The following is a 12,563-nucleotide window of genomic DNA, read 5'->3' as shown; positions in this document are numbered from 1 at the left end:
GGCAGCCTCACACCGCAGCCGAACCAGTGAACCCTCGTACTCCTCTCCGCATGGGCATCCACTGTCGTGTCTTCCCCGGCTCCGTGTCATCCCCTTCCTAGGCCTAACCGTCATCCACCGCCCTGGTGCTCTCGGTGTGGCGTGGTCAACGTGGTCAAGGAACGACTTCCATCGTAAGAGTACTGTACGTGGAGAGGCTGACAGCCGGGTCCACGGCAGAAGTGCCTCCTTATTATGCGGAAAATAATTATTCCTCCACCTGACAGCAGGGACCCACCGGACGGGCCACCGTATTTGGCCAAAAAAATGTTTCCCCCCTGACTGCTAGCACCCAATGGACGGGCCAACGTATTTCAAAAAAAAACGTTCCCCCGCTATCAGCTCGGACCCACCGGAGGTGCCTCCTTATTACGCACAAAAAAATGAATACTCCCCTTGCTAGTTGGGACCCACCTCGGTGGAAGGCTGACTTGTGGGCCTACTAAGTTGATGGGGATGGAGTGCTTTGTCAACTTAGTCAATATGAACGATTCTACCTCCAGTGACCGTATGATGTCCATCCAACGGCCGTAGTGCTTCTTCAACCTCTGGTCTTCTTGCTCCAGCCGCCCAAAGTAGCGCCGGTCGTGCCGGATGCTCCTGCCTCCCGTGGCCGTTGTGCTGCCGCAGAGGCCTCGCCGCCCCCTACTATTCCCACCGCTGGCCAGGCCCTGCAGCGACGGTAGCCTCACACCACAGCTGAACCAGTGAACCCTAGTACTCCTCTCCGCACGGGCTTTCACTTCCGTGTCTCCCCCGGCTCCGCTTTGTCCCCTTCCTAGGCATCGCCGTCGTCCACCGCCCTGGTGCTCTCGGCGCGGCATGGTCAACGTGATCAATGAACGACTTCCATCGGAAGAGTACTGTATGTGGAGAGGCTGACAGCTGGGTCCACGGCGGCAGCAAGGAAGTGCCTCCTTATTATGCGCAAAATAATTATTCCTCCACCTGACAGCAGGGACCCACCGGATGGGCAACTGTATTTCACAAAAAAAACGTTTCCCCCTGACTGTTGGGACCTACCAGCTACATCTTCGCACACAAGGAAGTGCATCCGGGCAAAAAAAAATGATTCGCCCCGCTGACTGCTAGGACCCACCAGCTACATCTTCGCACGCAAGGAAGTGCCTCATAGTCGGACCCACCTGGTCGAAGCGTACGTAGCGTTGTCGTTCTGGTCGCGAACGTGTACGTACATACTGGTCGATGTAGAGGCGCACACGTGTCGTAGTAGAGGCACGCACATGACGTAGTACAGGCGCGCACGTAGCATGTACACGTACGTACAACGACCAGTGTGCAAGAAAGAAAATACGACCACATACGTACATACGGGAAGGGTCTCGAATGCCTACTCGCACATACGTACGGCCAGGGCTCATGTACATGGCTGGGTCGGAATGGAGAAACTACATCGTCGTCGTGTTCATGGGGAGCCAACCGGCTTGGTCAGAACGGAATGCGTCGTCGTGTTCATCAGGAGGGCTTGGATGTAACAGCCGATGGAAACGAGGCCTAGTGTACTGCAGAATGGAGGAAACAGCCTTGTGTTCGACCGGCCACGGTTGAAACGGGATCCTGTTCATCGCGAGGTGTCTAGCGTACCGCAAAACGGAGGAAATAGACCTCCTATGGTTGAAATGGGGGGTCCTATTGATAGGGAGGGATGTGGCGTACCGCAAAACGGAGGAAACAAACTTGTGTTGGAGCGCTACGGTCGAAACAGGGGTCCTGTTCATCAGGAGGGGTGTGGCGTACCGCAAAATGAGACTCCACAGGATACTGTTCATCTCCACCGTCGACCCCCTCCAGCCCCCACGGGCTACTGTTCATCCACCGTCGACCTCCTCCAGCCTCCACCTACGACTGTTCATCCACGGGCTCCTGTTCATCCAACCTCCACCGTGCGCTACTCCACCGGCTACTGTTCAACCAGCCCTCTCCACGGGCTCCTCTTCAACCACCCCTCAACGGGCTACTTTTCATCCAGCCCTCCACGGGGTTGTCCTGTTCATCCTGCCCTCCACGGGGTCCTGTTCATCCAGCCCCAACCGGCTCGATCGATCGGGGTTCTGTTCATCTAGAGGCAACACCACGGGGTCCTGTTCATCCACCCCTACTGGGAACTATTCATCCAAACCCTCCCAACAATGCTCACTGTTCATCCAGAGGCAGCATCGATCGGCTTCAGTTGGCAGCAGTAGAGAAGGAATCGCTCGACCGGGTTCGATTAACAGCCATCGATCGATCGCTCGGGTTCAGTAACGTGTAGCCTGCAGTGCAATCGCTCAGATTCAGTTAGAGCTCAACGCCTCGCTCGGGTTCAGTTAGAGCCCAACGCCTCGCACCCACGCGCGTGCGTGTATGAGAGGAACGCGCATCGCTCGGTCCCGACCACCCAGCGTAACCGAGAACACCCCGATATTTTCCGTGCCCTCGCTTCTACCACGGTTTTCCCCGTCATGGACGGCCCAAAGAATGTCATGCAGTTGCGTCCCCGGCCCGCCGAGGACGGAAAGCCCATTTCTTTCATGATTTTTTGTCATAGAAGTAGGACCCCACCACATCTATGATGATACCGGGTTTTGTGACAATTATCGTCATAGAAGTGTCATAAGTATGACAAATTTTTTTCGTTTGACCCAAAATGTCACGGATGTGTCTTTTTTGTAGTGTTTATAGCGCAAGAATTAGGGTTGGAGGACTCCTGTGGGGGCCACAAACCAGGGAGGCGCACCCCCTAGGGCGTAGCCTGAGGGCTTGTGGATCCCTCGAGACTCTTCTGGCCCCCTCTCCAAGCTCCGTGGATGTCTTCTGGTCCAAGAAAAATCATCATGAAAGTTTTATTTCATTTGGACTCCGTTTGATATTCCTTTTCTGTAAAACTCAAAAACATGGGAAAACAGAAACCGGCACTGGCCTCTAGGTTAATAAGTTAGTCCAAAAAATAATATAAAGTTACATATTAATGCATATAAAACATCCAAAATAGATAATATAATAACATGGAACAATAAAAAATTATAGATACGTTGGAGAGGTATCAGACCCTCGTTGGGTCCTTGGGCTCTAGCTCTGACTCCGACTCGATGGGGACAAGGATGCACAACACGAAGGGTCAATGGGGGGGGGCGATCGAGACGATGGAGCCCGATGCGTTAGATGCATGGCTCCCACCACGCCGGGAGCCGCCAGCTGTAACACTCCCAATGTCATGCTACAGTAACCTCACCCTAGTGATGCCATGTCATCACCCTTTTCCTAAGCCAATTGCCACTTGGTTAAAACTCAAGTCAAATTCAAATTTAAAATGCAAGTCAATTTATCGTCTCTTCAAACTTTCAAAAAAATGTTCGTTGGGTTGAATATATTCACAAAGTAATTATAATATAAGAACAAATATTATTTGAGTACCTAAAATGCCATTAACCTATTTAAACTTGGACCAGTAGTATTTAATTTATCCTTTATAATCTAAATAAATGGCGAAACTTTTCCAAATGAATTGAGACCTTGTATGCCGCTTCAAAATCCTACCTAGTAATTATGTGCAAAGTTGCACCTATAACTAAATTCTCAAATTAATGCAAACAGAGGTGAAACAAATGAAGCAGAAAAGAATGGAAAAAAGAGAAAGGAAGAAAGAAAAGAACATGAAAGTGGAAAGAGAGATGGGGGAAGGCCCAGGTGGACTGGGAAAGGCCTAGCCCACCTCCACCCCACTCATCCCCCTCCTCACGCTACAGGAGCGGGGAAACCGTGGCGGGCATCCATGGCGTCCCAGCCAGGTGTCGGCCATCCTGCGGCCTTTCCTCCATCCCCGACGCCTACTAGGACCTGAAGTGCCCCTTCTTGCCAACCCTAGCCGCCCGCTTGACCCGCCCCCTTCGCTCCCTCATCCTCTCCCCACTCTGGATCGGGCTGGCAGACGCACACCGAAGCACACTGCCGCGAACCAGCGCAGCCACCGGCGTCCCTGCGTCGCACCGTCGTGGCCATCTACTCCGCCGGCCTTTCCTCTGTCGTCTTCGCCCACGGGATCAAGCCCGGAGCCGCCTCATCATCGCCGTCGTCCTTGTCTTCAACGACGGTCGCCATTGATGCCCCACCGCGGATCCACGCTCCGGCACGTCCTCGTCCTTCTCCTCGAGCACGCTGCCGTTTCCCTGCATCTCAAGTGAGGCCCGGCCTCTCCTCCTCTCTCCCTGCTGTCGCCCGAGCTCGCTGGAGCTCGTAACCCACCACGGCGCTGCACGCACTCCGCTGCGCCACCGCGCACTGCCCCTCTGCCCGACCGTGCCCACCTCGCCCCCTGCCCCGCGCCCGCGCCGCCTGCTACTGCCAGTGGCCACCGCGCCCGCTGCTCCTACTAGCTCACCATCCCGCTGCACCCGCCGAGCCTCACCCGTCCGCCCCGCTCGCCCTTCTGCCCGCTGCTACCGGCACGTATTGTATTGTTGCCATCGAGGAAAACAAGATGGGGTTTTCATCATATTGCATGAGTTTATCCCTCTACATCATGTAATCTTGCTTAAGGCGTTACTCTGTTTTCATTAACTTAATACTCTAGATGCATGCTGGGTAGCGGTCGATGAGTGGAGTAATAGTAGTATATGTAGGCAGGAGTCGGTCTACTTGTCTCAAACGTGATGCCTATATACATGATCATACCTAGATATTCTCATAACTATGCTCAATTCTGTCAATTGCTCAATAGTAATTTGTCCACCCACCGTAGAATACTTATGCTCTCGAGAGAAGCCACTAGTGAAACCTATGGCCCCCGGGTCTATCTTCATCATATTAATCTACCAATACTTAGTTATTTCCTTTTGCTTTTACTTTGCTTTCATTTTACTTTGCATCTTTATCATAAAAATACCAAAAATATTATCTTATCATATCTATCAGATCTTACTCTCGTAAGTGGCTGAGTAGGGATTGACAACCCATATTTGCGTTGGTTGCGAGGATTTATTTGTTTTGTGCAGGTACGAGGGACTCGCGTGTAGCCTCCTACTGGATTGATACCTTGGTTCTCAAAAACGGAGGGAAATACTTATGCTACTTTGCTGCATCATCCCTTCCTCTTCGGGGAAAACCAACGCAGTGCTCAAGAGGTAGCATGTAGTAAGGCCGAAGATGAGCAATATTCCACGGCCGGCGGGTCTCTTCCTCCGACATGCATGAGTCCTTGTGGTCTCGAACAACGATAAGGTAATATGACCCGTTGTTCAGATTCTTGCTGACCACAAAGGGTCCTTCCCAAGGTGGGGATAACTTGTGCATATCAGTCTGATCCTAGATAAGCTGAAGCACGAGATCGCCTTCTTGGGAAGTTCTAGTTTTAACCCGGTGGCTGTGATAACGACGCAGATCTTGCTAGTAAATCGCTGAACGAGCCGCCACAATGTCACGCTCCTCATCCAACAGGTCAAGTGCTTCCTGACGTGCTTTTTCATTGTCAGCTTCAACATAAGCCGCCACACGAGGTGAGTCATGATGAATGTCACTAGGGAGAACCGCTTCTGCTCCGTAAACCCTGAAGAAAGGTGTGTATTCTGTAGATCTGTTAGGGTGGTATTAATGCTACATAACACGAAAGGTAACTCCTCCACCCAACAACGCGGTGTCCTCTGTAGGGGAACCATAAGCCGGGGCTTGATGCCTTTCAACATCTCTTGATTGGCTCTCTCAGCTTGACCATTAGATTGGGGGTGAGCCACCGACGATACATCAAGCCGGATATGCTCACGTTGACAAAAAAATTCCATAGCACCCGTAGAAAGATTAGTGCCATTGTTTGTTATGATGCTATGTGGAAAACCAAAACGGAAGATCGCCTTCTTCATGAATTGAACCGCTGTTGCTGCATCACACTTACTGACTGGCTCTGCCCCTACCCACTTAGTGAACTATCAGCCACCACCAAAAGGTGGGACTTCTTAACCTTGGATCTTTTGAAATGTCCAACCATATCAAGCCCCCAAACTGCAAACGACCAAGTTCTTGGAATCATCCTCAATTCTTGAGCCAGCACATGAGCTCGCCATGAAAATTTCTGACATCCATCACACCTGCTGACCAAGTCCTCCACATCAGCATGAGCTGTTAGCCAATAAAACCCATGACAAAAATCTTTGGCCACAAGAGATTTTGAACCGGCATGATGACCATAGTTTCCTTCATGAATCTCACGCAGGATCTCACAGCCCTCTTCTGGAGAAACACAACATTGAAACGCCCCTGTGACACTATGATGATGTAGCTCTCTGTTAACAATTTTCATTGACTTAGAGCACCGGGTTATCTGCCTGGCTAAGGTTTCATCCTCAGGTAACTCACCCCGGGTCATATAAGCCAAATAAGGGACTGTCCAATCAGGAATTACATGAAGAGCTGCCACAAACTGAGCCTCCGGGTCTGGAATAGCCAAATCCTCCTCCGTGGGTAACTTGACCGATGGGTTATGCAAAACATCAAGAAAAACATTAGGCGACACCGGTTTACGATGAGAACCCAACCGGCTTAAGGCATCAGCCGCTTCATTTTTTCTCCGATCCACATGCTCAACTTGATAACCTTTGAAGTGACTAGCAATGACATCCACTTCTCGTCGATAAGCCGCCATGAGTGGATCCTTAGAATCCCAAGTGCCAGAGACTTGTTGAGCTACCAATTCTGAGTCACCAAAGCACCTAACCCGGCTTAAGTTCATCTCCTTAGCCATCCAAAGACCGTGGAGTAAGACCTCATATTCAGCTGCATTGTTAGTGAAAGGGAACATTAAACAGAGAATGTAACAAAATTTATCACCTCGTGGGGAAGTCAAGATAACTCCAGCCCCGAGCCCTCCAGCTGTCTAGATCCGTCAAAGTGAATAGTCCAATATGTGTTATCCGGCTTTTCCTCCGGTGCCTGCAACTCTGCCAATCATTGATGAAATCCACAAGGGCTTGAGACTTGATAGCCGTACGAGGCACATATTTTAACCCATGAGGTCCAAGCTCAATGGCCCACTTAGCAACCCGGCCAGTTGCTTCCCTGTTTTGGATGATATCTCCCAAAGGAGCAGAGCTAACCACAGTGATGGGATGACCTTGAAAATACTGCTTAAGCTTCTAGCTTGCCCTGCAAACCCTATACACAAGCTTCTGCCAATGTGGGTATCTCTGCTTGGACTCAATAAGCACCTCACTGATATAATAAACCGGCCGTTGAACCAGATATTCCTTGCCTGTCTCCTTCCGTTCCACCACAATAGCCACGCTGACAGCCCGGGCATTGGCAGCCATGTACAATAACAATGGCTCTTTATCAACAGGAGCAGCCAGAATAGGTGGCTCGGCCAGCTGCTTCTTTAAGTCCTCAAATGTTGTATTAGAAGCATCACTCCAGACAAAATTATCTGTCTTTTTCATCATTTGATACAGAGGGATAGCCTTCTCTCCCAACCGGCTTATGAACCGGCTTAATGCCGCAATACGACCCGCCAAACGTTGCACATCATCGATACACGCCGGTTTAGCCAGAGAAGTGATGGCTTTGATCTTCTCCGGATTAGCTTCAATGCCCCGGTTAGACACCAAAAAACCCAAGAGTTTGTCTGCCGGCACACAAAAAACACACTTGGCCGGGTTAAGCATCATTTTATAAACCCGGAGATTATCAAAGGTTTCCTTTAGATCATCTATCAATGTCTCTTTCTCTCTGGATTTCACCACAATATCATCCACATAAGCATGAACATTGTGCCCAATTTGATCATGAAGGCAATTCTGCACACATCTCTGATAAGTTGCCTGGGCACTCTTAAGCCCAAAAGGCATAGACACATAGCAGAAGGCTCCAAAGGGAGTTATGAAAGCTTCTTCTCCTGGTCCTTAACTGCCATCTTGATCTGATGATAACTAGAATAAGCATCCAAAAAACTCAAACACTCACAACCCGCCGTAGCATCGATAATCTGATCAATACGAGGGAGAGCAAAAGGATCAGCCGGACAAGCCTTGTTTAAATCTGTGTAGTCCACACACATACGCCAAGTGCCGTTCTTCTTAAGTACCAGCACAAGGTTAGCCAACCACTCAGGATGGAAAAATTCGACGATAACCCAGCTCCCAAGAGCCATGCCACTTCCTCTCCAATGGCCTTCCGCCTCTCCTCGTTAAACCGATGAAGAAATTGCTTAACCGACTTAAATTTTGGATCTATATTGAGAGTGTGCTCAGTGAGTTCTCTCGGTACACCCGGCATGTCTGAAGGCTTCCATGCAAAGATGTCCCGGTTCTCACGGATGTACTCGATGAGCGTGCTTTCCTATTTTGGATCCAGATTGGCACTAATACTGAACAGCTTAGACGAATCGCCAGGAACGAAATCAACCATCTAAGTGTCATCGGCCGACTTAAATTTTAGTGAAGGGTCCTGCTCTGTGGTTGGCTTCTTTAGAGACGTCATGTCCGCCAGGTCAACATTATCCTTATAAAATTTCAACTCCTCAGTTGCACAAACAGACTCAGCATAAGCAACATCTCCTTCCTCACACTCCAAGGCTATCTTCCGGCTCCCATGCACCGTTATGGTTCCCTTGTAACCTGGCATCTTGAGCTGTAGATACACATAACAAGGCCGCGCCATGAACTTGGCATAAGCCGGCCGCCCAAACAGAGCGTGATATGGGCTGTGGATCTTGACTACTTCAAAGGTCAATGTCTCCGACCTAGAGTCATGATTATCTCCAAAAACAACTTCTGGAGCTATCTTACCAACTGGGTAGGCCGACTTACCAGGTACCACGCCATGGAAAACAGTGTTTGATGGCTTAAGATTTTTATCAGTCAACCCCATGCGATGGAAAGTTTCATAATAAAGGATACTGATGCTGCTCCCTCCGTCCATGAGTACTTTGGTGAACTTATACCCTCCGACCTGAGGTGCGACCACCAAAGCCAAGTGACCCGGATTATCAACCCGGGGCGGGTGATCTTCCCGACTCCACACAATGGGCTGCTCAGACCAGTGTAAGTAATGGGGAACTGTCGGCTCAACAGCATTGACTTCCCTCTTATGAAGCTTCTGGTCATGCTTACATAAGCTAGTGCTAAAGACATGATATTGTCCACTATTCAACTGTTTCGGGTTGCTCTGATAACCAGACTGTTGCTGCTATTGACTCCCCTGATTATGCTGCTGATTGTAGCCACCCTGGTTGCCATGATTACCATGATTTCCTTGGAATCCAGAGTTAGAGCCGCCACCGCCACAACCCGGTCCGTGAGAGTCGGACCCTGAACCTCCACCTGGCCCATGATTGTCTTGAAAAAGATTGGAATTCTTGTACTCCTTCATAATGTAACAATCCTTCCAGAGGTGCCCGGATGGTCTTTCTTGCATACCATGTCTTGGGCAGGGCTAATTTAACATCTGTTCAAGATTGACACCGGATCCTCCGGTCCGTGGGGGCGGTTTACCCTTACGACATTGACCATTATTCTCTGCATTGGTGTTAGCCACAAAGTCAAAACTATTATCATCTTTGCGCTTACCGTTGCCTCCTTGGTTCACCGGGTTATGCTGCTGCCCCTTGGTGTTGCTGCTCTTCTTTCCCTTCCCCGGCATTTCATCATCAGACTCGGGGTCCTTGGTACTATCAGAGTCGGCATACTTAACCAGAGCCGCCATGAGTGTCCCCATGTCATTGCAGTGGCGTTTAAGCCGCCCTAATTTCTGCTTTAGGGGCGTGAAACGACAATTGTTCTTCAACATCAACACCGCCGAGTCGGCATTGGTGCGATCCGATGAGTGCAGGATTGTTGAGACCCCACGCACCCAATGGGTTGTCGAATCACCTTCTTCTTGGACACAGGAGACTAAATCCACAATTGACATGGGCTGCTTACATGTATCCTTGAAGTTCTGGATGAATCGGGCCTTTAACTCGGCCCATGACCCGATGGAATTGGTAGGGAGCCCCTTCAACCAAGTGCGGGCCGTTCCCTCCAACATCAGGGGGGAATATTTAGCACATGCAGCCTCGCTGACATCTAGCAATTCCATGGCCATCTCATAACTCTCAATCCATGCCTTAGGACTTAAATCAGTTGTATAGTTAGGCACCTTGCGAGGACCCTTGAAATCCTTGGGCAGACGCTCATTACGTAGATCCGGTACTAAGCATGGCACGCCCAAATTTCTAAAGGTCATACCTGGCTCCACATAAGTGGTTGGACGAACCGGAGTAGGTTGACGGGCCGCATATTCTGCCGCCAGCTCGGCCTCTCGATGTGCTCTTCCTTGATCCACTATGTTATGAGCATCAGCACCTCTGCCCACTGGGTTATGTCCACGAGGCGGGTTATGGTTCCTTCCACTGCTTGACACAGTCGGCTCATCAATACGTCTGCTGTAACTCCGGCTCGGGCGAGGGGTGGAGTGAATCCTGTCATGACTGTAAGAATAAGCTTGCTGCTGAGTTAGTGCTGTCTAAAGAAGCTCTCTAGCCCTCCGTGTTTCAACATCATCGGTGACTCACCATCCACCGGGAGAGCCGCCAATCATGATGCCGCAGCGATCATGTTATCCAAAGGGTTAGACTAATGACCCGGTGGCGTCGGCACGTGCTGCGGCGGGTTATTGTTCTGACGAGGCGGGTCCGTCATGCGTGGCTGAACAGGCATACCCGTCCCAGGTGCTTCGACCTAGTTTACCACTGTCGGGTTACTGGTTCCCGCTCCAGGCGTGTTAAAGAGATTTCTTGCCCCATAAACGGAGGGCAGGCGAGTTTGATGCCTCCTCCTCATGACTTCATTTGAAGCGTTCTCATCTAGCATGAGCCGGTAAGACTGTGACTGAATCCACTGTGCCTGAGCATCCAAAGCAGCCCGCTCCTCGACAATCCTAGTGTTTTCTGCGTTTAGCTCCTCCTTGGCATGTGTTATCTCATCACACGGTTTTGTGACCGCTGCATTATGCTGATCTTGATCAGCCGGGTTAACCACCACTGTTAACAGCGCTGTCAGCTTATCTAGTAAGTCTGTTAAAACCTGAGCCGGCGGACGCTCAGGGCCTCATGCTTCGGCAGCCGCTGTCGTGGTTCTAGATCTAAAAGTAGAATGGGGGTAGGAATGTAGAGGCAAGATCCTAGCTATGGAGGAGTTGTACACGCGAGTTTTACGAGTTCAGGCCCTTCTCGGAAGAAGTAACAGCCCTACGTCTCGGAGCCCGGAGGCGGTCGACTGGATTATATGCGTGTGAGTTACAGGGGGTGCGAACCCTTGTACCTGAGGAGGGGGTGGCTTATATAGAGTTTGCCAGACCCCTCACGCCCGCAGTTACAAAGGGTTTAAGGTACATAAAGGTAGAGACGTTACTGGTAACACCTGTAATAAAAGTACATAAATGACCATTAAAGCTATGACTTAAATCCCGACCGTTGCAGAGTGAGTGGCTCTTAGTCTTCTGGTAGTCGAGTGGTTGTTCGTATGGTCGAGTGTCTTCAAGACTATCGAGTGGAACATGCCTTTATGGTCGAGTGGACGATGATTTTTCTTCGACTGCTTCTGGTTCTTTAAGAGATGTCCTTGGGGAGGGTATCTGATCAGATCCATGACCCTACCCTAGGTACATAGCTTCATCATTAGCCCCCGAATGGATCAGGGTTTGAGTGAGGAAGGAGTTGAGAACACTTCCGACTCATTCTCCGTGCTATGAGTATATCTTGCTCTGGATCAATGAACTGAGGGGATGACATCAACTTCTTTTTCAGTCGCCTTGGTCCATTCTTAGTTTTTGTCGAGTGAACTTTCACGGTAGAGTTCCGAATGACGATGTGGAGGATGTTTTCCGTCTGACAAATTGCTCTGCTCTCCGCGGATTTCGCGGGATTCGAATTTTGGGAAGCGCACCGGACGGGCGAGGCCGTGGTAATCGGGACGGATTAGGCAGGTTGCCTCGGTCTCCGCGCCACCTTTTTCGCCACGTATCGCACGCACGACTATTGCGGGATTTGTTTAGATCGTCTAGGCCTACATGTCAGTCACTCGGGAATGACCTTATAAGAGACACCGGACCAGGCCTTTGAACAGCACACCCTCGTTCTCTTTCTTCTTCCTCAGACTTCTCCGCCGCGCCCGCTTCCGCTCTCGGCGTCGCAACCTCGCTCGGACTCGATCCGCCGCCATCGGAAAAGAGAAAATGGTGGCATTGGAGCGCGCAAAGAAGGCGACCGCGAAGGCGAAGGGCAAGAGGACCAGCCGGGGCGGCTCCTCGTCAAGATCAGGCCTGCCGCCGGGCTGGATCCAGGGTGACTGGATCCGCTCGACGATCAGCCAGGACGACCTCGACGACCTGGTGGAGGGGGGACTGATCCCCCACGAATCGGCGCGGCTCCCGAGGAAGGAGACCGAGCCGCAGCCGCGGGAGGGTGAGTGCGTTCTCCTTGCCACTCACGTCAACCGCGGGTTTTCTTTGCCTCCCCATCCTTTCTTTCATGGCTTTTTGAACTTCTTCAGGGCTCAACTCCA

At 50.7% G+C, this 12,563-nt stretch overlaps 1 pseudogene; it reads left to right on the top strand.

The window, feature by feature from the left end:
- The window catches only part of LOC119354056, a 175,530-nt pseudogene extending 166,240 nt beyond the window's left edge, over nucleotides 1–9,290 (top strand).
- The last annotated feature ends 3,273 nt before the right edge of the window (nucleotides 9,291–12,563 follow it).

The sequence above is a fragment of the Triticum dicoccoides genome, chromosome 1A (genome assembly GCF_002162155.2).
Source record: "Triticum dicoccoides isolate Atlit2015 ecotype Zavitan chromosome 1A, WEW_v2.0, whole genome shotgun sequence".
Classification (NCBI taxonomy): Eukaryota; Viridiplantae; Streptophyta; class Magnoliopsida; order Poales; family Poaceae; genus Triticum; species Triticum dicoccoides.
Note: the sequence above shows the minus strand (reverse complement) of the source record. Positions and strands in the feature narration are given on the sequence as shown.